We start from the raw sequence: 25756 nt of genomic DNA, 5'->3' as shown, positions 1-25756 counted from the left end.
GCTCTGCTAAGGAGATGGTCAGGTTGCCAAAGAGCCGGTCATCTCGCATCCTCCCTCCCTTCGGCGCCTCTGGTCTGATGTACAGTGAGGATCAAAGCCAGGAGAGCCGAGATGGAAGTTCTCCTGCTGCAAGGCTTAAGCTTCGGGTAAACCAGGGCTGGACTGTTCGCCCTGCAGGGCTGGCTGAGCGCTCCCCCACCCACCTCGTCACCAAGCTCCACCTCCCGGATTTTATAACAACTGACACATTGTAGCCTACAGGAGAGCAGAACTCACTGCAAGCAAAAAGGGGAAGAAATGCTCACAAAAGGGAAGGCAGCAGGAAAAAGAATAGGGTGGGAAAGGCCTGAGAGGCCCCTGCAAACTCCATTAACAGTCGGGTTAGGAATTTTTCTTCCAAAAACTCCAAAATGTTCACCTTTTCTTTGCACCTTGCAATTTAATTTAATTTCTCAAAGCAACAGCTATGTGACAGTTTGTTACTCTGTAGGGATGGTCTCCAGAGGAGAGAGGCTGACCCATGTAGGCAGGCTCATTAATATTTGTTGAGCAATTGCGGGCTGGCAGGGACAATGCCAGGCATTTCAGACGGGCAGTTTTGCAAAGCTGTTGAGAGCAGGCATGCTGGAAACACCCAGCTGCCTCAGTGTCTCTTGGAGCTTGTGGCAAATCACTAACTCATTGAGCCTCGGTTTCCTCACCAGTAAAACAGGCTATCTTTAAGGGCTTTTAATTCATTCTTTCAACAAATATTAATTGAAAGCTTACTATAGATCAGGCATGGTTCTGGATACGGGGATGCAGCAATGATCAAAATAAACACACACACAGAGGGAAGAAGGAGCAAGGGAGGGAGGGAGGAAGGAAGGAAGGTCTCTGTCCTCCTGGAGCTCCAGGGTCTCCACGTTACACAACTCTGGGAAATCCCCACCAGTCACATTCATGTTCTCGGTAAAGGTCGAACTCAGAATGCACAGTGAATGGTGCCTCCTGGAGTCATGCAAGGCAAGAGGCCCTGGGAGAGGAAGATGAAAAATAAACAAAATGAGTAAATGATAAAATATGGTTGAAGAAGGTAAGTGCTATGGGGAAGAAAATACTGCTGGGTAAGGGATTTCAAGAATGAGGGAGCTCTTGGGAGGATCAAATAAGAATGTAAAGCTAAGCTTAGCATGGTGCCAGGCACATAGTAAGCACTCAATAAATGGTAGCAATTATTATTACCCCATGATATCCTCCCCCCAAAAACCCAACAACATAGCAGAAGCACCCCTCTTTCACAGATGAAGGAAGAGAGGCACAGATATGGGAAGGGACTTACTCAAGGTCACCAGCATTCAAACATAGGCTATCCGACACCAGATTTTTTTTTTTTTTGTAATCAAGCTTTTAATCTTGTTTTAGTTTATTAAGTTCCTCAAAATGATATAAAGACATTCTCTGCAATAGTTTTTTTTATAATAGTGAACATTTCAAATAACTTTACTGCCTAGTGATAGAGAAATGGTTAAATCAGTTTATTCCACACTGCCCCCTGCCCCCCTCGACACCAGATTTTGACCATGGAAATGCTCAAGTATCCTGCCTTCTATTAAAGAGATTAAAGCCATTTCACATGCACTTGGGTAGGGTAAGATTTGTTCTACAAAAAATGAAATCAGGGGCGCCTGGATGGCTCAGTGGGTTGAAGCCTCTGCCTTCAGCTCCGGTCATGATCCCAGAGTCCTGGATTGAGCCCCGCATCATCGGGCTCTCTGCTCAGCAGGGAGCCTGCCTCCTCCTCTCTCTGCCTGCTTCTCTGCCTACTTGTGATCTCGCTCTGTCAAATAAATAAACAAAATCTTTTAAAAAAATAATAAATTAAAAAAGTGAAATCAAGCACTATAGGATTGCTGAGCATGGGAATTACCCATACTGAGGTTGCCATTGACATGTTTTATCCCCCCAGTTTGGTATTTTCACAAATTTTTCAAAATAATCTCACATATGCCTATATCTGAGTATATAATAAATGATCAGATTCAGGTTCAGAAATGAATCCACGGCAATCCATTAAAGCTTCCCAGGGAGGGTGGCAGTTGTAATGGGTCTCCTCAGACACGTATGGGGCCAGGGGCGAGGTAGGGTGTGGGAGGAGATGGGAATATTCCTATGCAGCAAACAGTATGAGCTAGGCCTACAGGCGGGAAGGCATAGGATCTGCTTGGAGAAAGCACAGGGAGAAGTCCGGCCAGTGAATTTACAGGGCTTATTACAGCTTTGCATCCCAAGATAGGAGGTCACAGAGTTGATAAGTACTGTCCCACAGCCAGTGCCATCACCCTCTTGCCTCACCTTGAGGGGGCATGCTCAGTCCCTCTGAGGTCTCCCTCTGGACCAGTTTATTATTTTAAGACTTTTATTTATTTATTTGACAGAGAGAGACACAGTGAGAGAGGTAACACAACCAGGGGGAGTGGGAGAGGGAGAAGCAGGCTTCCCACTGAGCAGGGAGCCCAATGCCACGACCCTGGGATCATGACCTGAGCTGAAGGCAGACGCTTAATGACTGAGCCACCCAGGCACCCCCGGAACAGTTTAAAACAATGGAAGCCATACATTCTACCTAAGAAAGATGTGCCCAGAGATTAGCATCCCTGCCTCAAGCATAGGAAAAGAAAAAAAGTTAAGTATTGCATTCCTTGGGATATGACAGAGTGGATTCCCTGCCTGGCTCTGCCATTATAGCTCGAAGAAATGGCACAAGTGACTTAACCTGCTTGATGTCAGAGGCAAGAACTAGTAAGTGTCAGCTATTCTCATCATTACTGAAAGTTTGAATCCGCAGATATTTCTGGGAGACCCATGTGCAGGGCACTGAGCCACAGACGTGTCACAAAAGACTCTAGAAAATGAAGTGAAGTATGGTATTGAGCTACATGCCGAGCAGCAAAAGAGCTGGATTTTGGTGTAAAACAGATGGTGATTAAAATTCCAGTTCTGCCACTTACCAGCTTGTGGGGGCCCCTAAGTCGCTTCTGTGTTTTCTCTGAGCCTCACTCCAGTTTCCTCGTCTGTAAAATGGTGGTGATATTACTCATAGCACAGAGTCCAAGGTGATCATGAGCTTCAAGTGCCCGGCAAAGAGCAGAGGTCCTGCAGATGTTGCTTCTTTTTTAGGGCCCAATCACGTTGGGCCTAGGATCAGAGTTGGGGCTCCACAGATCCCTGGATCAAGAGCAGAGAGAGAAGAAATATAAGACAAGGGTTATGTCTCCTGCAAATAAATTTCCACGCACAGCAAAGCCACATCACCCAGAATCTTCCTTCCCCAGGAAGAGGTGGTATGACCTAGGCAGGCCTCCTGGTATGATGCCCTTGACTTTTCCCTTCTGTTCCTCCCCAAGGCTCCCCACTGCCCTTCTACAACATTCCTCCACATGGCACTTCTTCCTTGTTATATGAGAACCAGCTGCCACTCCTGATGATTACCCTACACAAGGTAGTCAGAGAAATCAGATTCCTCCAAAAGTAAGTGTGGTATGTGGCAAGGCAAGGGGCTCTACTATGTTATTTGATCTGTGCCACCCCCAAGGATGGGAATACTCCCCAGAAGGTTATATTCTATTTACCTCGGGCTCATTTCCTAAATTCTTTTAGCTCTTCCTGAATTATCCTAATAGCTAGTATTTATCAAGCCCTCATTCCAACTAGGCACTGGGCCAAGTACATTATATAGATGTTATCATTGATTTCTTACTACGACCCATTGGGTCAAGTTCTGTAATCATCCTTGTTTTACAGACAGGGAAACAGAGGCACAGAGCAATGAAGCAATTTCCAAGGTCACAAAACTAGCTACTAACGGAATCATATTCAAACCAGGTCTGACCAATATGGTAGCCCAAGGACTTAACCAGTACACAATTCTACACCAGAACAATCATCATAGTGACAATCATTGTGAAGTATTGACGTTTTTTTTTCTCAAGCAATACAGTGTTCAATCTAAAGTTTGCCATTTAATGGGACGCCTGGGTGGCTCAGTTGGTTAAGCGGCTGCCTTCGGCTCAGGTCATGATCCCAGCATCCTGGGATCGAGTCCCACATCGGGCTCCTTACTCGGCGGGGAGCCTGCTTCTCCCTCTGCCTCTGCCTGCCATTCTGTCTGCCTGTGCTCGCTCTCTCTCCCTCTCTCTCTCTGACAAATAAATATAAATAAATAAATAAATAAATAAATAAAATTTGCCATTTAAAAAAAAAAAGAATTTAGGCTTAAAACCATAATGAAAACATGTCAAAATGGCCATTGATGAAGCTCAAATCACAATTATAGCCGATTAACTCAAAACTCACTAAACTGGTTTCTTTTCCTGGTAGGGGAAAAAAAAAAAACTCTACTTAGAGGAAGAATGACCAGAAAAGTTTTGGGTTTAAGGCAATGTTTGTGGGGGGTTTTTTAGCCAAATATGAAACCCTCCCAAGGTGACTACTAAGAGTTGGTATCTTCTGTGACATTCTCCAATGCTACCAATTACTACATCCTTGGCTGAATAATTCTGCCCTTCAGTCTCTGCTCTGCAAAATGAAAGTGACCACAGAGCTCAACTAGCTGCTGCCAGAACTGCATACAATTAATAGTGGCAATGACAACATGCTATGTGTGTATGTGCCGGTCCATATTTTAGAAAGCCCTTTCGTATTGCTTATCTTATTTGGGCCTCAAGACAACCCCAGGGGGAGAGTGCAAGTGGCCTGTTTGTAATCCCTGTTTGAGGAAATGAGTGTGTAAGTGACAGCTCTGATGGGAGAATGATTTTATAACCTCAAGTATAAGGATGCCTTTCCTGTGTCACAAAACCTATAAGCTGTGAAAGCCTGCCGGCCAATTGCATAACAATTTTTTCAAGATCCTGCCTGGTCAAAGGAACCATAAAACAAAATGAAAGACAAACTGCAAACTGAAGAACAATATTTGCAACACCTGTTATAGGCCAAGGACTAATTTCCCTAATATACAAAAACATACGATTCCAACAAATACTTGTATGCAAATGCTTCAAGCAGCCCTGCTCACAATAGCCAAAAGGTGGAAACGATTCAAATGTCCATCAACAGACAAATGGAGAACTAAAACGTGTTCTATTTATACAATGGAATATTATCCAGCCATAAAAAGAAATGAAGCACTGATAAGTGCTACAGCATGAATGAGCCTCGAAAACATCATGCCGACTGCAAGAAGCCAGACACAAAAGGCCACATATTGTAGAAGTCCATCTATGTGAAATATCCAGACTAGATAAACCCATAGAGACAGAAACCAGATGAGTGGCTGCCAGAGGCTGGCAGGTGGGGCGTGGGGAGAGACTGCTTAAGAGCTAGAGGGTCTCTTTGGTGGTGATGGAAACGTTCTGGAGCTAGAAAGAGGTAATGGTTGCACAACACTGTGAAGGTACTAGATGCCATTGAACTGTATACTTCAAAATAGTAATTTTGTTATATGAATTTCACTCCAGTAAAAAATGAGTACTGAAAAAAAGAAGTTCCTTCAAACTTATGAGAAAAACACCAACAGTCCAGAGGAGAAATAAGTAAAGGATATAAGTAACACTTCACAGAAAGGGATACTGGCCCATATCGTATCCTTTTCTTCCCCTTTCAAGTTTTGAACCAACTAGAAGTAAATAAAGGAGACAGATGAGAGTCTATATTTATTTAACAAATATGTATGATGCACTTATTAGGTGCCAACTAGCAACTTGCCCAAGGTCACACAGCTAGTAGATGGCAAAGCCAGGCTTCCAACCCAGTTCCAAAATCTTCTTATTTTGCTTCTTAAAATGTAAGATTTAGGGGAACCTGGGTGGCTAGTTGGTTAAATATCCATCTCTTGATTTCAGCTCAGGTCATGATCTGGAGGTCATGATATCGAGCCCTGCATCAGGCTCAGCACTCAGCAGGGAGTCTGCTTGAGACTCTCTCTCTCTCTCCCTCTCCTGCTGCCCCTCCCCCACTGTCTCAATAAATAAATAAAAGCTTTAAAAGAAAAGGGGAGGATGTGATATATTGACCCCATGAATGTCCAATACGAAAGAACTTGCACCTTTTTAAGTTTTTAAATTCTAAGGTATGAAGGTCAATCACAGTATGGGCACTTTGTTAGGTGGTCAAGAGTCTTCATCTGTTCAAGTTGCCATAAGAAAATGCCACAGCTTGGGTGGCTTATAAACAACAAACATTTATTTCTCACAGTTTTGGAGGCTGGAAGTTCAAGATAAGGGTGCCAGTGTAGCTAGGTAAGAGTCCTCTTCTGGGTCACAGACTTCTCATTGTATCCTCACAAGGCAGAAGAAACTAGGGAACTCCCTAAGGTCTCTCTCTCTTTGTTTTAAAGATTTATTTATTTTAGAGAGAGAGAGAAAGACAGATTGTGGGGGGTGGGGGGGAAGAAGCTTAAGCAGACTCCCCACCAAGCAGGGAGCCTGATGTGGGACCCAATCTCATAACCCTGAGATTATGACCTAAGTCAAAATCAATATTCAGCTGCTCAACAGACTAAACCGCCCAGGTGCCCCATCATGTCTTCTTTATAAGGTCACAAATCCATACATAAAGCCTCTACCCTCATGACCTAATCACCTCCTAAAGGCCCCACCTCCTAAGACCATCACATTATGTGTTAGAATTCCAATATGTATATTTTGGGGAAACACAAACATTCAGACCATAGCACCAAGCTACAATGACTTGGACCACATCTTAAAGACCACCAGATGGGGGACGCCTGGGTGGCGCAGTTGGTTGGACGACTGCCTTCAGCTCAGGGCGTGATCCTGGAGTCCCGGGATCGAGTCCCGCATTGGGCTCCCAGCTCCATGGGGAGTCTGCTTCGCTCTCTGACCTTCTCCTCGCTCGTGCTCTCTCTCACTGTCTCTCTCTCTCAAATAAATAAATAAAATCTTTAAAAAAAAAAAAAAAAAGACCACCAGATGGAAAAAAATATATAAATAAATAAATAAATAAAAAGACCACCAGATGGCTGCCCAGATCACAAGTCCTCAAGACCGGAGAGAGGGCAAGGATGTAAAATAGGAGACCAGGAAACAAGAGCATGAGGAAAAAGTTCCAGGATTAGGACAAAGGGCCAACTTGAGACTCCCAGAATCTCAGCCACCTCATCTCTGCAATGGGAGAATAATAAAGCTTCTTAGGGTTCCTGGAAGCATTAAGTGAGATAATGAATGGGAAGGCTTATCAAATGGCTACGAGGAAGTATCTAAATGCCCACTGAGGCTGTGTAAGCAGTTAATGAGTATGTCCTGACCACCTTAGAAGCCCTCCATCAAGCACTGGGAGAAATAAGAGATGATGTGACTTGATCAAGGTCTTATAGGTCATCACTTTTGGAGCTGGGCTCTAAACCTCAGTTATCTGACTCTACTACATCATGCAGGCCACAGGCTGCCAATAAATTTCTAAGAAATCTAGAGATCAGTGTAGGAAATGGAGAACATCAAATTCTCGCTCTGTCTCAGTGTTAGGGATTGAAGGTTGTGTCCCCCTGCTCCAAATTCCCACATTGAAGTCTAATTCACAATGTGATGGTGTTTGAAGGCGGGGCCTTTGGGAGGTGATTAGGGTAAGATGAGGTCACGAGAGTGGGGTCTCATGATGGGGTGACTGCCTTACACGAAGAGACGCCAGACAGCTTGCACTTGCCCTCCCTCTACCTCTCTGAATCTCTCTCCTTCCATCACTTCATCCGTTCTTCCTTCCCTCTGCCATGTGAGGATACAGCGAGAAGGGGGCCATCTGCAAGCCAAGAAGAGGGTCTTCACCAGAACCCAACCATGCTGATATCCTGATCTTGGGACTTCCAGCCTCCAAAACTGTGAAAACATAGATGCCTACTGTCCATTGTACTTGTTATGGCAGCCCAAGCTAAGATACTTAGGTTAGGAAGCCCAGATAATGGTTAACTCAAAAAATAATAATAATAATTATAATAATGGGGGAAAAGAGGATATAGGGAAAGAAAGTAGCTATACCAAAGGATAGGAAAGAAGATTTTTACCTCATTTACCCACTCATTCAACAAATACATCTTAAGCACTTCTCATGAGCTAAGCATATGAAGAACAAGATACAATCACGAACCAGACAGACACAGTTCCAACTGTCATGGAGATCTTAGTTTAGCAGAAGAGACAGGTAAACAAGCAATTATAATTCAACATGATGGAGAAGTACATGGTTCCATGGGACCTGATACTAAGGGCACTTGAGGGCTTAGAGAGCCAAGAGACAGCTTCTCAGAGGCAGAAATTTCTAACTTGAGCCTAGAAAGAGAGCTGGAGATAGTAAGTCCAATACAGGAAGGGAAAGTGCTCCGGGCAGAGGGAGCAGCATGAGCTGACAGGCAATAATCAGTGCTGGTGGAGCCTGAGCTGAGGGTGGGCATGAGGGAGAAGATCCTGGAGAGAGACGTGGGCCAGAGTGTGAAGAACCTCCTGACCAACAGTAACAAGTCTCGCGTTTGGTGGGGGTTCAGTTGGGAGCCCCTGAAGGGGACTGACCTCATCAGATTTGCAACTTCAGAAAAGGTGATTTCAGGGGCAGTGTGGAAACCAGACTAGAAGAAGCACGACAGAGGACTAGAGGGCCAGAGGAGAGGCTGTTACCATCATTTAGGAGAGACACAAAGGTGAGCAAGACAAGGTAACGCCAAGTGCTGCTGTCCCGGGAGGACGGGGTACTTTATAAACCTTGCCTCACTGCGTCCTTGTATCAGTGACTGCACACACGGGGTACTGTGACTGTCCCCATATCTTCCGATAAGAGATTGTCTCCCACAGAGCTACCCCTCTGGGGTTAGCTGCTGCCCTTTTGTCCCTGATTCCAAGGGGCCAGCTTCTCTTGCTTAGACAGCTTTAATAGCCTCTTCCTTGGCCCTCTGCCTCCATTCTCGCCTCCTGACAATCCATGATCAATGTAGGAGCCAGAACAAGCTTTTAACATGTAAATCAGATCATGACAGCTCGCTGGTAAAAATCCTGCGGCGGCTTCCCACCACTTAGAATTAAATGCCTACTCTTCCCCATGATCCCATGTGATTGGGCCTCTTCTTGCTCCTGGCCCAATGTCATACCACTCACTCTCTGGTTCCCCACTCCAAGCCACAGTGGCTTTCTTATACTTCTGGAATGCTGTGCACTCAGCTCCTTCCAGGGTCTTGGCCATGGGTCACCTTCTCAGAGAAGCCCACCCAGACCTATTAAAAGGCAACTCTAGCCCATTCTTCTGTTTCATTTTCTTCATACGACCGCCACATCTGAAGTTATCTTATTTATGTATATGTTTGTTCACTGAATGACAGTCTCCAAGCCCTCCCCACCCTATCCACACGAGACTAATGTGTCTGATAGAACTTTCTGCCAATGGTAGAATGTTCTGGACCTGTAATGTCCAGTGTAAGAGCCACTAGCCTATGGAGCACTTGAAATGTAGCTGAAGAACTGAAGTTTTAATTTGAGTTCATTTTAATGAGTTCAAATTTAAATGTAGTGGCTATTGTATTGGACTGAGCATCTCTAGAGTGTAAACTCTAAGAAGGCAGGGACCACATCCGTCACTATGTTCCTGTGCCTTCAACAGTGCCTGACATTTAGTAAGTGCTCAATAAGTAATTCTTGAGTGAATGAACAAAAATATGAACAGATAAACAACAGAATCTCTTCTGACCTGCTCCTGGCTCTGCTCTCCACCACTCACTAGAGGCCCTGAGGCCTCCTTCCACTGGGTGGAACGGGATTTGTTTGCTGCCGTGACCTCAGGCATTTGGCAGAAACACCAGGTGCCAGGGCAGCAGAATCAATTACTCCCTCTGCTGCACTCCATTTGGAGCCAAACACCCCCTGTGAGGAGGTGGGATGGTAATGAGGCCTTACCAGTCCCCAGTAAATACTGCAGCTGTTTCCTATACAGTCATTGGGGCTTTACGGAATGTGGAAGTGGCTCGGCCCATAAATCCATGTGAATCGCTTTATTTGTCTATTTCTCCTCCTCCTCCTCCCTCATCTAATGTTGGAAGGCACTAGGAGGGAGAACCAAGTCAGTATCAGGTCAAGAGGCTGAATTCAATTAAAGTCTTATTTGGACCCAATCTCTTTTAGGAAATGAAATCAGCATTGGGCTGAATAATATATTTTTTTGCAAGTTAGGGTCCCTCCTGGGCTCCATTTAGGCAGAAAGATAATTCAGAACAGACATTCAGTCTGGTCTTATTTCTACACAGTGAGGATTAGGACATCTACGTTATCCCATGGCAATAAGACAAAGTTATACTTCCCCCTGTAGTCACCCCAAATGATGACTGAGGAAGATATGGCTTTCAAGCCCTCTGAAAAGCATGCTTCACCTTGTTAACTGTGCCCAGGATTAGATGGGAAAGAAGCAGATGCAGATGCTGTGACAGAGAACAGACATTGGTTTATGAGACAGGACAAACTGAGATCCACTGTGCCAAGGTGGCTCAAGTTGAACTTCCCTGAGAATCTGTCATGCAAGGCCAGAGGATGCTGTAAGGGGTCTGGTTTCCAGGGGCATGAAAGGAAATTCTTGGGCTTGCCCTCAGAGGCTTGAACAGTGGGAAAACAGAATGTATGACTACTGTAGACTCCATGGTACATGTCTTAGAACTGCCAGGCATGTGGTCTGAGATGCTTTGGGAAAAGAGCTGTATTTTCTCAGCAGTTTAGAAATTGTCGTTTGCCTGGAGAAGCCTCTGTGTTATAGCAGAGGACAAGTGGCATAGTCCCATATGCTGTCTGGACAATAGCTAGACTCCAGAGTTTCGGTTGCTCCAAAAATTATAATGATAGTAATAATAGTTACCATTCAGGAAGCCCCAACAACACCAGCCATTTTCCACATTACCTCAATGAATCCCACAACAACTCTAGGACAGCTATAATTATCCACATTTTACAGGGTATAAAGGGGGAGAATTCAGAGAGGCTAAGTCATCTGCCTTATTAGAGAGGCCCATGTGGAAGGAACTGAGGGTGACCTGACCAACAGACAACAAGGAACTGAGGCACTCAGTCCAGCAACCTGTGAGGAACTGAATCCTGCCAACAATCACCTGAGTCATCTTGGAAGCAGATCCACTATGGACTGAATTGTGCTCCCCCCAAATGTGTATGGTGAAGCCCTACCTGCCAAAGTGCTAGTACATGAAGATGCGGCCTCTGGGAGATAATACAGTTTAGATGAGCTTGTGAGGGTGGGGTCTTGTAGGAGACCAGAAAGCTCGTTCTCTTTCTTTCTCCATCATGTGAGGACAAAACAAGAAGGTGGCTGTCTTCAAGCCAGGGAGAGAGATCTCACCAGAACCCACCATGCTGATCTTAGACCTCTAGTCTCCAGAACTGGGAAGACGTAAATGTCAGTGGTACCTTGTCATGGCAGCCTGAACTGACGAATATAAGACCTTCCCCAGTTGAGTCTTCAGATAAGACCTCAGCACCAGCTAACACCTCAGCTGCAGTCTTGTGAACCTGAATGGCAGCCTGAAGCAGAGGACCCAGCAATTCCAAATCTGAATTCTCTGTTTTTAAGATTTTATTTATTTATTTGATAGAAAGAGAGAGAGAGCATAAGCAGGGGGATTGGCAGGCAGAGGGAGGGGGAGAAGCAGGTTTCCCACTGAGTGGGGAAGCTGACACAGGGCTTGATCCCAGGACCCTGGGATCATGACCTGAGCCGAAGGCAGACACTTAACCAACTGAGCCACCCAGGCTCTGCAGCCTGAATTCTTGTTACACAAAAACTTTAAGATAATAAACGTGTGTGCTCTTATGACACATTTTGGGGAATAATGTGTTACTTAGCAATACGTAACTGATATAGTCACACAACCCACAAGTGCCTCTGCTCTGATTCTAAACCAAGTCAACCTGATCCCAGAACCCACGGATCTTTGTATTCCATCACACCGCTTTTTATGTTTTTTTCCTTACCTTTTCCCAGAAGTGCCAATATAGTGCTATTGCTCTGAAACTGTCTGACACTGTCCCTGTGCAAGTGATTGCACTTCCCCAATTGTCACTTCCCCAATCTGGGGATTGTCACTTCCCCAATCTGAGTCCTCATAGGCCATTTCCCGAAAGGCTCATTCATTCTTTCTTTCTTTTTCTTTCTTCTTTTCCTTCTCCCCCCAACCCCCCACCAAAGGTCATTTCTTATAAGAGGATTTGAAAGCTTTTATATACAGGGCTATATTCTGGGGACAATTTTGGATAAGGTCCCTTGCCTTCCTTTTTCAACCTAACAAATATCATCTCGTGACAATAAGAGTCGATAAGGGTTTTCCAAGGCAGACCAACGTCAGGCCTGCCAATGGCGACTTCAAAGGAAGCAGTGTACCTTAGTAGTGCTGTGTCACGAGGTAAGGGGGAGGGTTACTGTTCAATCAGAATCAAGGACCTGGTGTTTCCCAAAGAGCTATATAGTTTTTCCTTCAAGAGGTTTCCCCTGCCATTGGCATGTCTGGGTTTGCCCCCCTAGATTTTGTAAGACTGGTTCTTATTTGGGAACTGCAAGTATCAGCCCTCTATGTCACTTGCCCAGATAAAACTGTCGCTCACCAGTCCTGCATGAGATAAGGTCTGTTTGTATATCTTCCCAAATACAACTGGAGTCAACCCATTCAAACACATTTCTTCCAGCATCATCACACTCTACGATGGTGAGAGCAAGTAAAGGAAGTCATCCACAAATGTGCTCTCGTTGAGAAATCATTACCACAAGAGAAGGCAAGAGTAAGAACAGGCTATATTTAGACGCCTTAAACTCCACACCAATTTTAATTAATCTGGATAAGTTAACTCCTTATCCATCATGACATGGTAATGCTCCTAATAAAAAGTCACCCAAAAAGGTAGAATGTAAAAATGTGAGTATAGTATAATCTCATCTAAGAAAGAAAGAGAAAAGGAAAGAAAGGAGGGAGAAAGCATTCTAAGAAAATGGTCCTCAAATATGCATGTATCAAAGACACCCCGGAAAATGTCTTTAAACACACTGGTGGCCTTACTCCCAGAGTTTCTGATTTAGCAGGTCTGGTATGAGATTGGAAATTTTGCATTTCTTTTTTTTTTTTAATTTTAAAAATTTGTTTATTTTAGAGAGGGGGAGAGAGAGAATGGGGTAAGGGGCAGAGGAAGAAGAAAGAGAATCCCAAGCAGATTCTACACTGAACATGGAGCCCAACATAGGGCTCAATCTCACAACTCTGAGATCATGACCTGAGCTGAAATCAAGGGTTGGACACAACCAACTGAGCCATCCAGCACTCTAAAATTCTGTATATCTAACAAGTTTTCTGATTTTGTACCACTGCTGTAAATAATATGTTCAAGATTTAGTGGTTATCTATAGGCCTAGTGGATCTAAGGACAATTTTTTTTAAAGATTTTTTTTATTTATTTGACAGATAGATCACAAGTAGGCAGTAAGGCAGGCAGAGAGAGGAAGGGAAGCAGGCTCCCTGCTGAGCAGAGATCTGGATGCGGTGCTCGATCCCAGGACCCTGGGATCATGACCTGAGCTGAAGGCAGAGGCTTTAACCCACTGAGCCACCCAGGCGCCCCTAAGGACAATTATTTTTAATGTTGCATAATATAATTCCATATTTTTGAGTGTTGATAATAAAAGGATGTATTGTTTATAATCAAAAACTACAGGGGTGCCTAAATGGCTCAGTCAGTTAAGCATCTGCCTTCAGTTCAGGTCATGATCCCAGTGTCCTGGGATTGAGCCCCATGTTGGGCTCCCCTGCTCAGTGGGGAATCTGCTTCTCCCTCCCCTTGCTCTTATGCTTTTTCTCCTTCTCTCTCTCTCTCTTCCCTTCTCAAATAAATAAATAAAATCTTTTTAGAAAGGAAAAGAAAAAATACATAAGTAGTATAAAGGGGAAAAGTTGCTGTTTAAAATGTTTGTGTATCATCATGTTAACAATATGAAGGATAAAAATCATGATCATCTCAATAGATACAGAAAAAGCATTTGACAAAGTACAACATCCATTCATGATAAAAACCCTTAGCAAAGTGTGTTTAGAGGGAACACACCTCAACATAATAAAGGCCATATATGAAAAATTCACAGCTAACAACCTGTTCAATGGGGAAAAAATCTGAGAACTTTTCTTCTAAGATCAGGAAGAAGACAAAGATGTCTATGCTTTCCATTTTTATTCAACATTGTACTAGAAATCCTAGCCACAGCAATTAGACCAAAAAAAAAGGAAAGAAAGAAAGAGAAATAAAAGGCATCCAAATTAGTAAGGAAGAAGTTAAACTCGCTATTTGCAGAAGACATAATACTATACATAGAAACCCTAAAGACTCCATCAAAAAACTATTAAAAGTAATAAATGAATCCGGTATAGTTGCAGGATACAAAAATCAATACACAGAAATCAGTTGCCTTTCTATATACTAAGTAGGAAAAAGTAAAATCAAGAAAACAATCCCATTTACAATTATACCAAAAAGAAAAATACCTAAGAATATACTTAACTAAGGAGGTAAGTACTCTGAAAACTATACTACCATGTACTTTGAAAAAAAAGCTTGCTCTCTTTTTCCATCACACGAAGACCAAACAAGAAGTAGCTGTCTGCAAGCCAGGTTATTCTGACTTATGTACTTTATGTACTCTAAAAATGATAAAACAATGATGAAAGAAATTGGAGACAAAGCAAACAAATGGAAAGATAGTCCATCCTCATGGACAAGAAGAATTAGTATTTTAAAATGTCCATACTACCCAAAACAATCTATAGATTTGACACTCTCCCTATAAAAAATGCCAACAGAATATTTCACTTTACTAGAACAGAAAATACTAAATTTTGTATGAAACCACAAAAGATTCTGAATAGCCAAAGCAATCTGGAGAAAGAACAACAAAGATGCAGGTATCACAATTCCAGATTTCAAGATCTACTACAAAGCTGTAGTAATCAAAAGAGAATGGTACTGGTACAAAAACATATAGATAAAATGAAGCATAACAGAGAGCCTAGAAATAAACACATGATTACATGGTCAATTACTATATGACAAAGGAGGCAAGAATATACAATAGGGAAAAGACAGTCTTTTCAATAACCAGTGCTGGGGAAACTGGATGGCTACATGCGAAAGAATGAAACAGGACCACTTTCTAACACCATACAAAAAAATAGATGGATTAAAGACCTAAATGTGATATCTGAAACCATAGAAGTCATAGAAGAGAACATAGGCAGTAATTTCTTTGACAATAGCCATAGCAACATTTTTCTAGATATGTCTCCTAAGGCAAGAGGAAACAAAAAAAAAAGCAAAAAATAAACAATTAGGACTACACCAAAATAAAAATTTTTTGCACAGTGAAGGATTTCATCAACAAAACAAAAAGGTAACCTACTGAGTGGGAGAAGGCATTTGGAAATGATATATCATTTGGAAATGATATATAAGGGGTTAATATCCAAAATATATAAGGAACTTCCAGAACTCAACATAAAAACAACAACAAATAATCCAATTAAAATAGGCAGAGGAGGGGCGCCTGGGTGGCTCAGTGGGTTAAGCCGCTGCCTTCGGCTCAGGTCATGATCTCAGGGTCCTGGGATCGAGTCCCACGTCAGGTTCTCTGCTCAGTGGAGAGCCTGCTTCTCTCTCTCTCTCTCTCTCTCTCTCTCTCTCTGCCTGCCTCTCCACCTACTTGTGATCTCTCTCTGTCAAATAAATAAATAAAAATCTTTTAAAAAATAGGCAGAGGACCTGCATAGATTTTTTTTTCCAAAGAAGACATACAGAAGGCCCACAGATGCACAAAAAGATGCTCAACATCACTTACCATAAGGGAAATACAAATCAAAACCACAATGAGATATTACCTTATACCTGTTAAAATGGCTAAAATCAAGGAGACAAGAAATAAAGAAGTAAATGTTGTAGAGGATATGGAGAAAAAGGAACCCTAGGCACTGTTGGTGGGAAGATAAATTGGTGCAATCACTGTGGAGAAAACACTATGGAGGTTCCTCCAAAAATTAAAAACCAGGAGTGCCTGAGTGACGCAATCAGTTAAGCAACCAACTCAATTTCAACCCAGGTCATGATCTCAGGGTCCTGGGGTTGAGCCCCAAGGTGGGCGCCCCACTCACCAGGGAGTCTGCTTATTTCCCTCTCCCTCTGCCCCTTCCCCTGCTCTCTCTCTCCCCCTCTAAAATAAATAAATAAATCTTTTTAAAAAATAGAAATACTGTATGATTCAGTAATTCCACCAGGGAATATTTACCCAAAGAAAATGAAAACACTAATTTGAAAAGACATACGCACCCCTGTGTTTACTGCAGCATTTTTATAATAGTCAAGGTAGAGGAGCAACCCAAGTGTCCATCCATACGTGAACAGATAAAGAAGATGTGGAATATATATATAATAGAATATTACTCAGCCATAAAAAAGAATGAGATTTTTGCCCTTTGCAACAACATGAATGGACCTAGAGGGTATCATGCTAAGAGAAAAGTCAGAGAAAAACAAATATCATTATGATTTAACTTATATGCAGAACCTAAAAAAAATGAATAAACAAACAAAAAACAACAGACCCATAAATGCAGAAAACAAACTGATTGCTGCCGGAGGGTAAGTGAGTAAAGGGAAGGGTTAAAGGGGTGAAGGGGAGTAGGAGGTACAGGCTTCTAGTTACGGAATGAGTAAGTCATGGAAATGAAAAGTACAGCATAGAGAATATAGTCAATGGTATTTTTAATAGCCTTGTGAGGTGACAGTTGGTAGCTGTATTTGTGGTGGGCATAGAATAATGTATAAACTTATTGAATCACTAAGTTGTGCACCTGATACTAATATAACATGGTATCTCAACTATACTTGAGCATAAATAAATAAATAAATAAATAAAGAGTATAAAAAATAAAATAATAAATAAATAAATATGGATCAGGAGAGTTAATCTTTTATGCTTCCTTTCAGGCAGAATGCAAAAACAGACAAAACTAATTCATGGTGATAGGAATCAGAATCTTGGCAATAATTTTTTGGATATGATACCTAAAGCACAAGAAACTAAATAAAAAATAAACACATGGGACTACATCAAACTAAAATACTTCTGCACAGCAAAGCAAGCCATCAACAAAATTGAAGGCAACCTATGGAATGAAAACAAAAATTTGCAAATCATACATTGATGAGGAGCTAATATCCAAAATATATAGAGGACTCGTATAAAACAGCAAAAAGTAATAATAATCCAATTAGAAGTGGACAAAGGGCATGAAGAGCCATTTTTGCTAAAGAGACAAATGGCCAACAGAAATATGAAAAGGTACTCAACATCATTAATCATCAGGGAAGTGCAAATCAAAGTCATAACGAGACATCACTTCATGCCTGTTAGAATGGCTATCAACAAAAGACAAGGGATAACAAATGTAGGCCAGGATATGGAGAAAAGGGAAGCTCTGTGTACTTCTGATGGGAATATAAATTGGTACAGCCACTGTGAAAAAAAGTGGGGAAGTTCCTCAAAAAATTAAAAATAGAACTACCATATGATCCAACAATCCCACTTCTGGGACTATATCCAAAGGAAACAAAAACACTATGTTGAAGAGAGACCATTCACAGCAGTGTTATCCACAATATCCAAGACATGGAAACAACCTCGGTGTCCATCAACAGATGAATGGATTAAAAAGTTGTGGTATTTATATATAATAAAATACTATTCAGCCATAAAAAGGAAGGAAACCCTGCTATTTGTGATGACATGGAATGGCCCTTCAGGTCATTATTTTTCAAGTGAGAAAGGTCTGACAGAAAAGACAAATACCGTATGTTCTCACTTATATGTGGAATTCAAAACAACAGCAAACTCATAGAAAAAGAGACCAGATTTGTGGACCAGAGACAGGGGAGGGGAAAGCATGGGAGGGGTTGGAATAGATGAAGGTGGCCAAAAGGTACAAATGTCCTTGTTAAGATAAACAAGTACCGGGACGTAATGTACAACATGATGGCCTTTGCTAACATGGCTGTATGGTATATTGGAAGTTGTTAAGAGAGTAAATTTTGGGGCACCTGGGTGGCTCAGTGAGTTAAGCCGCTGCCTTCGGCTCGGGTCATGATCTCAGGGTCCTGGGATCGAGCCCTGCATCGGGCTCTCTGCTCAGCAGGGAGCCTGCTTCCCTCTCTCTCTCTCTCTCTCTCTGCCTGCCTCTCTGCCTACTTGTGATCTCTGTCTGTCAAATAAATAAATAAAATCTTAAAAAAAAAAAAAGAGAGAGAGTAAATTTTAACACATCTCATTGCAAGGAAAAAAATTTTTCTTTTTTTATTTTTGTGTCTATATGACATGATGAATGCTAACTAAATGTATTATGGTAATTATTTCACTATATATAAGTGATTCTATATAGTATACATATATATATTTCAGTATATAGTACATATTTCATATGTATAATATAAATTTCACTATATATAAGTAATTATGCTGTACACCTTAAACTTACACAGTGTTCGGGGCCCCTGGGTGGCTCAGTGGGTTAAAGCCTCTGCTTTTGGCTCAGGTCATGATCCCGGGGTCCTGGGCTCAAGCCCCGCATCGGGCTCTCTGCTCAGCAGGGAACCTGCTTCTTCCTCTCTCTCTGCCTGCCTCTCTGCCTACTTGTGATCTCTCTCTGTCAAATAAATAAATAAAATCTTTTAAAAAAAAACTTATACAATGTTCTGTGGCAGTTATATCTCAGTAAAACTGGAACAAAGAAAAAAGACAAAAAAGAAATCAGGAGTTGCTTCTGGGAGTGAAGTTTGACTGGAAAGGGTGACTAGGGAACTTTTTAGAATGACAGAAATGTTTATCTTGACTGGATTGGTAGTTACCCAAATGAATACATTTATCAAAACTAATCTAATTACATACTTAAGATCTTTACATTTCTCAGTATGAAATTTAACTCATTTAAAACTAACAACAGTAATCAGGAAAAATTGTATTATTTATATACATATAATATGAATATTACAAATACACATATACAATGCTTATAATCATAACTATATAAAGTTGGTATATATATTAGAATATTGACCAGATAACAGCATAGCAAGTAAAAACAAGCAATTCAGAAGGAAGGTACAAGTCTAATAAAATTTTATTTCCGTTTTTGCTGTTATAATATTGTCTGAGCAAGAGATTTTTTTTTTCAATTTATTTATTTTCAGAAAAACAGTATTCATTATTTTTTCACCACACCCAGTGCTCCATGCAAGCTGTGCCCTCTATAATACCCACCACCTGGTACCCCAACCTCCCACCCCCCCGCCACTTCAAACCCCTCAGATTGTTTTTCAGAGTCCATAGTCTCTCATGGTTCATCTCCCCTTCCAATTTACCCAAAAGCACATACCCTCCCCAATGTCCATAACCCTACCCCCCTTCTCCCAACCCCCCTCCCCCCAGCAACCCACAGTTTGTTTCGTGAGATTAAGAGTCACTTATGGTTTGTCTCCCTCCCTATCCCATCTTGTTTCATTGATTCTTCTCCTACCCACTTAAGCCCCCATGTTGCATCACCACTTCCTCATATCAGGGAGATCATATGATAGTTGTCTTTCTCCGCTTGACTTATTTCGCTAAGCATGATACGCTCTAGTTCCATCCATGTTGTCGCAAATGGCAAGATTTCGTTTCTTTTGATGGCTGCATAGTATTCCATTGTGTAAAGAGATTTTTTTTTTTTTAATGAACAAAAATTCAACTCCTGTTTTGTTCATGATGCTGGCACTTTGTGCTAACTTCCCAGGAAATGGCAAACTTCTTGTACCAATAATTCCTGAGGACAAAAGCAATGGATCGGTGCGGTGCAGTATCTATAAGTATGCTGTGCCACCAAGAGTCGCAGCTTCCCTGCAGAATTGAAGTACTCAATCCCTACCTGCCCAGAGGTGTTGACTGTTGAAGACTGCCAGCTCCAACTCCCCTGGAATCTTGACCTCAGCCAAAGAGAGCTACTCACCTCCCATTATGTCCCTTCCCCAAGAACATGCACCAACAACTGTGAGGTAGGTGCCCCCAATCCCTTGTCTCACTCAACTCTAAAGGATGCTCCTGGCTTCAGAGCTTCCCATGGGAACAGTCCTGCTGCCCTCACTCCTCCCATAGATGCTGTTGCTGACAGTAGTCCCATAAACTTGCACATAATCTCTGAAAAACTTAGAGGACAGCTGGTTCCCCCAACGGTACCATTTTGTAGGTTTGGATTTACACTACATCAGCCTTACTAACAAGGCAAAATGAACCACACAGCCCAAGTATGACAACTTAAGAAGAAAGCACAGAATGGCAGAGGATGGAAAAAAGAAGTAAGAATATACTCACTTCTTTGTCCTGTCTTCTGGAATATATGACATAGGAATGCCTCAAGAATCAGTGAGCAAATAGGTACTCTACATGTCTATCTTTTATGGCATTTCTCATACTGTTCTCACAACAGAAGATCATTTACACTAAAGGTCTGAGAACGGCTCCATTCTGAAATTATACTAGTTCTGGAGTTTGAATATCTTCATGCCAAAATTTGTTGATCATTGTCAAGCTTAAGTCATTGCTACCTGCCAAAACAGATGAATGTCTGAAAACTGTCACCATTTCTGTTGCCATGAGTCCACTGCAATGTCATAGCCACTGTCTACCAAAATACACCTTATTTGGACAGCCATCACCTTACCCAGCCACAGTCATTCACAGTCCGCTGGATCACACCATCTCTGACAACATCGTGTTGTCAGTCTTTACAGTTGTATGATTTTGGAGTGATCTTTTTTTTTTTTTTTTTGAGTGATCATTTTTTTAATTAAAAAAAATTCTTTGGGAACCTGGGTGCCTCAGTTGGTTAAGCCTCTGCCTTTGGCACAGGTCATGATCTCAAGGTCCCAGGATTGAACCCTGCATTGGGCTCTCTGCTCAGCAGAGAGCCTGCTTCCCTCCCTCTCTCTCTGCCTGCTTCTCTGCCAAATAAATCTCTCTCTGTCAAATAAATAAATAAAATCTTCAAAAAAAAAGTTTTAACTGTGGTAAGATACATGTACGATTTACCATCTTAACCAGTTTTACATGTACAATTCACTGACAGTATATTCACATTGTTGTATAACCATCACTACATCTATCTCAGGAATATTTTCGGCATCCCAAACTGAAACCCTGTACCCATTAAACTTCCCAGCCCCTGGTAACCTTTATTTTAATTTTTTTCTGATTTTGACTACTCTAGGTCTCTCATATAAGTGAAATCATACACATAAGTGGAATTTGATCTTTTGTGACTAGTGACATTTCACTTAGCATGTACTCAAGGTTCATCCATGTAGTAGCATGTGTCAGAATTTCACTCTTTTTAAGCTTAAATAATATTCTATTGTATGTATATAGCATATTCTGTTTATTCATTCATCCACTAACAGACCCCGGGCTGCTTCCACCTTTTGTGGCAACTGTGAATAATGCTGCCATGAATATTGGTGCCTAAATATTTGTTCAAGTCCCTGCTTTCAATTCTTGTGTGTACATAACAATAAGTAAAATTGCCAGATTAAATGGTGATTCTGTTTTTACTTTCTTTTAAAGAGGTAAGCTCTATACCCAACATGGGGCTTAAACTCAATGACCCCAAGATCAAGAGTCCCATGCCTTACCAACTGAGCTAGCCAGGCACTCCTGTCTCTTTTGAGGAACTGCCATACTGTTTTCTACAGTGGTTGTACCATTTTACATTCCTACTAACAGTGTATGAGGGTTCCAATTTTTCCACATTCTCACCAACATTTGTTATTTCCTTTTCGGACTGCAGCCATCCCAGTGGGTGTGATGTAGTACCTCACCATGGTTTTGATTTGCATGTCTCTAGTGAGCTGTGATGGTGAGCATCTTCTCAGGTACTCATTGGCTCTTTGTTTCTCTTCCTTAGAAATATCTGCTCAAGTCCTTTGCCCATTTTCTACTTGGATTGCTGGTTTTTTGTTGTTGTTGAGTTGCAGGAGTTCTTTATGTCCTAGATATTACCCTTTATCAGAAATATGATTTGCAAATATGTTCTCCCTTTCTGTTCATTGCCTCGTCACTGTTAACTGTATTCTTTGAGCACAGTAGTTTTTAATTTTGATGTAGTCTAGTTTATCTGTTTTTATTTCTTTTGTTGCCTATGCTTTTGATGTTATAGCCAAGAAATTATTGCCAAATCCAATGTCATTAAGTTTTTTCCCTGTGTATTCTTCTAAGAGTTTTATGGTTTTAGCTCTTATATTTAGATCTTTGACCCATTTTGAAGTACTTTTTGTGTATGGTGTAAGGTAAGATTTCAACTTCATTTTTTTGCATGTCAATGTCCAATTTTTCCAAACTGTTAAAAGGACTGTCCTTTCCCCCAATGCATGGTATTGATAACCTGACTGAGACTAATTTGACCATATACGTGAAGATTTGTTTCTGGGCTCTTTATTCCATTGGTCTATGTGTCTACTTTAAGCATAGTGATTACTTTTAGTATCCTTTTTAACAACTCTGAACAATTATGATGTTTGGCATTGCGGATTAAAGGTCTTTCACTATAATCGGCTTCCATACATGTTCTACCAAAAAGCTGTACTTCCTTAAAAGCCAAGACCACATCTAGTTATCCCTGTAACCTCAGTGTCTGACATTGTTTCTGACACATAGTAGGTGTTCCAAAAATATGTGAACCACATGTGGCAAGATGCTGGTAAGCAATTTTTGCTCACCACATGGCCACCTTGTCAATGCATTCTTAAAAGAGATTAAACACCACAATGTATCAATAAGAAATGTCTACTTTAGGGGTGCCTAGGTGGCTCAGTGGGTTAAGCCTCTGCCTTCGGCTCAGGTCATGGTCTCAGGGTCCTGGGATCGGTCCCCTCATCAGGCTTTCTGCTTATTGGAGAGCCTGGTTCCCTCTCTCTCTCTGCCTGACTCTCTGCCTCCTTGGGACCTCTCTCTGTGTCAAATAAATAAATAAAATCTCAAAAAAAAATGTCTACTTTACTGAAGAATTCTTGGGGAGGCAGGAAGGAAAGTTTATATTGCACACAATATGGCAAGATTTCATAAAAATTCCTTTAAATATTTCTCCTCTTTTCTTTCCCTCAAAGTCTTCTCTCCTGCCACTACCTCATTTTCCTTCCTCCTCTTCTTCCTTTAACTCAGGCTTTAAAAAAATATGCTCTACTGTTCCAAAGCTGCTCAGTTCTCAGCCTTACAGTGCCAACCTACTCAGACAAATAAGAGCCTGGTTAATGGAATAACCAAATAAGAGTTGGTTAATGGAACAGAACCATCTACCTTCTTCAAGCTTAATGCTTAGGAGTTCATCTTCACCACCACCACCACCCCCGCCAAACAGCTGATCAAAGTGTTCACCCCATCTACATGGGTTTCCTGGAAAGGGGGCGGGGGTTAGGGAAGGTACCAAGAGAGGTAGGAATCTACTGCTAAGAAAATAAAGACTTTTCTCCACTGAGTTACAAAGATACATTGTATAAATGAATCAAGATTATCACCATCAAGTGTTAGTCAATGTCAAGACATCTGCCAGAAGCCACAGTTTCTTCTAATCCTAACTCCTCTTTCTAGGCCCTGGTCAATCACTCCTTAGTGGACTCCTAGCCTAACAGAGACCACAGCAAATCTCTGGGTCTGAGATAGAGAGCCCTCTGGGTCACTAAGATATCACTGGTCTTGCTTTCTCTGGTCCTGTGGGTCTCTGATGCCTGAGCCCATGTGTCTTGCTGGGCCCTCCTTTGTTGGCATTCAGGCTCTATCTATCTTATGCCCTCTGGTCCACGAAGTGCTTTGACCATCATTACCTCCCAGGTACTGCTTCCAGCCCCACCCTCATCTGTGCTGTCTGGACGTGGCCCTCTTCTACTCTAGTTTCACTGCTTTACTTCCACCCTGAACACTGGATGCTGAGCTTCCCAGAAAAATAGGAGTGGGAAGAAAAGAGCCTCCTGTTACTTAAACACTTACTGTCTCAAGTGCTGTGACTAAGGGTTCTTAGCCAACATGACTGCGTGGAATACTACTCTGCCACTCACAAGATAAGTGACCTTGGGCAAGTCACTTGATCTCTCTGTGCCTAGGTTTTCTTATATCGAACGTAGAGATAATCATAGTAAAGAATACAGAAAATACTCAACTCATGTTCACTGTTGATACTCTTACGATTACTTCTCACAGGCACTGACTTCATCTAATCCTCACAAAAATCTTGCAAGGTAAGTATTATTCTCCTTGCCTCGACAAGTTTTTCAGAAAAGAAAACTAGAGTTCAGATAAAGAAATTCACCCATGATTACAGTGCTAGGAAGTAGTGGCAACTAGACCTCAACTTGGTCTGTTTGACCCCCAGACCCCTTGTCCTTTCATCATCCCAGGTCTCCTCCAAAGGCAACTACTCACAAGATATGGTTAAGTTTCCTTGGGGAAAAGAAAGCAGCAAGAGGCCACCAGCTGGGGTAATTACTTTTTGGAGCATATCCAGGAAGTAATGAAGGGAAATGGAATGAGTATTAAACCAGACTTAAAATAAGCAGCCTCACCTTGCCACTCACTGGCTAAGTACACAGGCAACCAATCCTCAAATCCCTACTCTGAAAAATGGGAATGATAATGCAATGTTTTTATAACAATAATAGTAACAGCCCTGTGTGGGGAGGACACAGTGAGAGAGCAGTAAATTAGATGCACCGTACACCATGTGCAAGTACTCTACGTATTATGAAATGTGTCACAAATGTAAGCTTACTAAATCAGTAAGATTATTGATTTTACTCAATGTAAAATTACCAAATAGTGCAAGAGATAGAGTCTTTGACTCCAAAAGAAATGGAGTGAAATCACAGGAGCTGGGTGGGTTATTTCACTTCTCTGAGCCTCAGTGTCCTCACAAATGGGAATGTATCAGATTCTCAATTGTGAGTGACAGAAAACTCCACAGACATCTGCATGAAAAAGGAATTGATTCCACTTCAAGTATTTGAGCTAGAGTTTAGGCATGCAAACAATGTTGCCAAGTCACAGGCTCTCTCTTGAACTTTTCACTCTGTCTTCAAAAGCATTGTAATGTTCTCCTTCAATAGTAGCCATCCCCCACCAACACATAAGGATTAGATGCAGCTCCCTAAACAATCACAAAGCAGAAAACTTCTTTATTGCCAAAGTTCCAAAATTAATTTTCACTGACCTGGCTCGGATCATGTGTTCATTCCTAAACCAGTCGTTGAAGCTGGGAAATAGTAATATTCCGGTTGGTCAGGCCCTGGAATAAGATGGATGGGATGAGCCGCATCAGAAACCTATGAGCTGAGAATGGGGTGGGGAGGCTGATTCTCCAAAAAACAAAATGCTATTACCTGAAAAGCAGGCAGCGGATACTAGGCCTGCAGCAACAGATGTCCATGACAGAGGATGCGATGGCCTCGTGGTAGAACTGTCTCCACGTTTAAATGAGCCCTGCAAATAAATAGGTGATTGTGGTGATTATAGAGGAGGGCAGGGCTCTGCAAAGTAAATTCTGAGCTCCTATCAGTTGGAGGAGAAGCAAAAGGAGCACCATGACGGAGGCAAATGCAGAAGGTCCTAGGATGGGCAGTAAGGCATTGGATCCCAC

At 41.9% G+C, this 25756-nt stretch overlaps 1 long non-coding RNA gene across 1 annotated transcript; it reads right to left on the bottom strand.

Annotated features, from left to right (window-relative positions):
- Positions 1–947: 947 nt before the first annotated feature.
- Positions 948–25382, bottom strand: LOC122909237. The gene is made up of 3 exons (XR_006385103.1): positions 25331–25382; positions 2991–3207; positions 948–1015 (listed from the first exon to the last, which is right to left on the bottom strand). It is a non-coding gene; the product is annotated as an uncharacterized LOC122909237 (long non-coding RNA).
- Positions 25383–25756: the final 374 nt, after the last annotated feature.

The sequence above is a fragment of the Neovison vison genome, chromosome 6, assembly GCF_020171115.1.
Source record: "Neovison vison isolate M4711 chromosome 6, ASM_NN_V1, whole genome shotgun sequence".
NCBI lineage: Eukaryota > Metazoa > Chordata > Mammalia > Carnivora > Mustelidae > Neogale > Neogale vison.
Note: the sequence above shows the minus strand (reverse complement) of the source record. Positions and strands in the feature narration are given on the sequence as shown.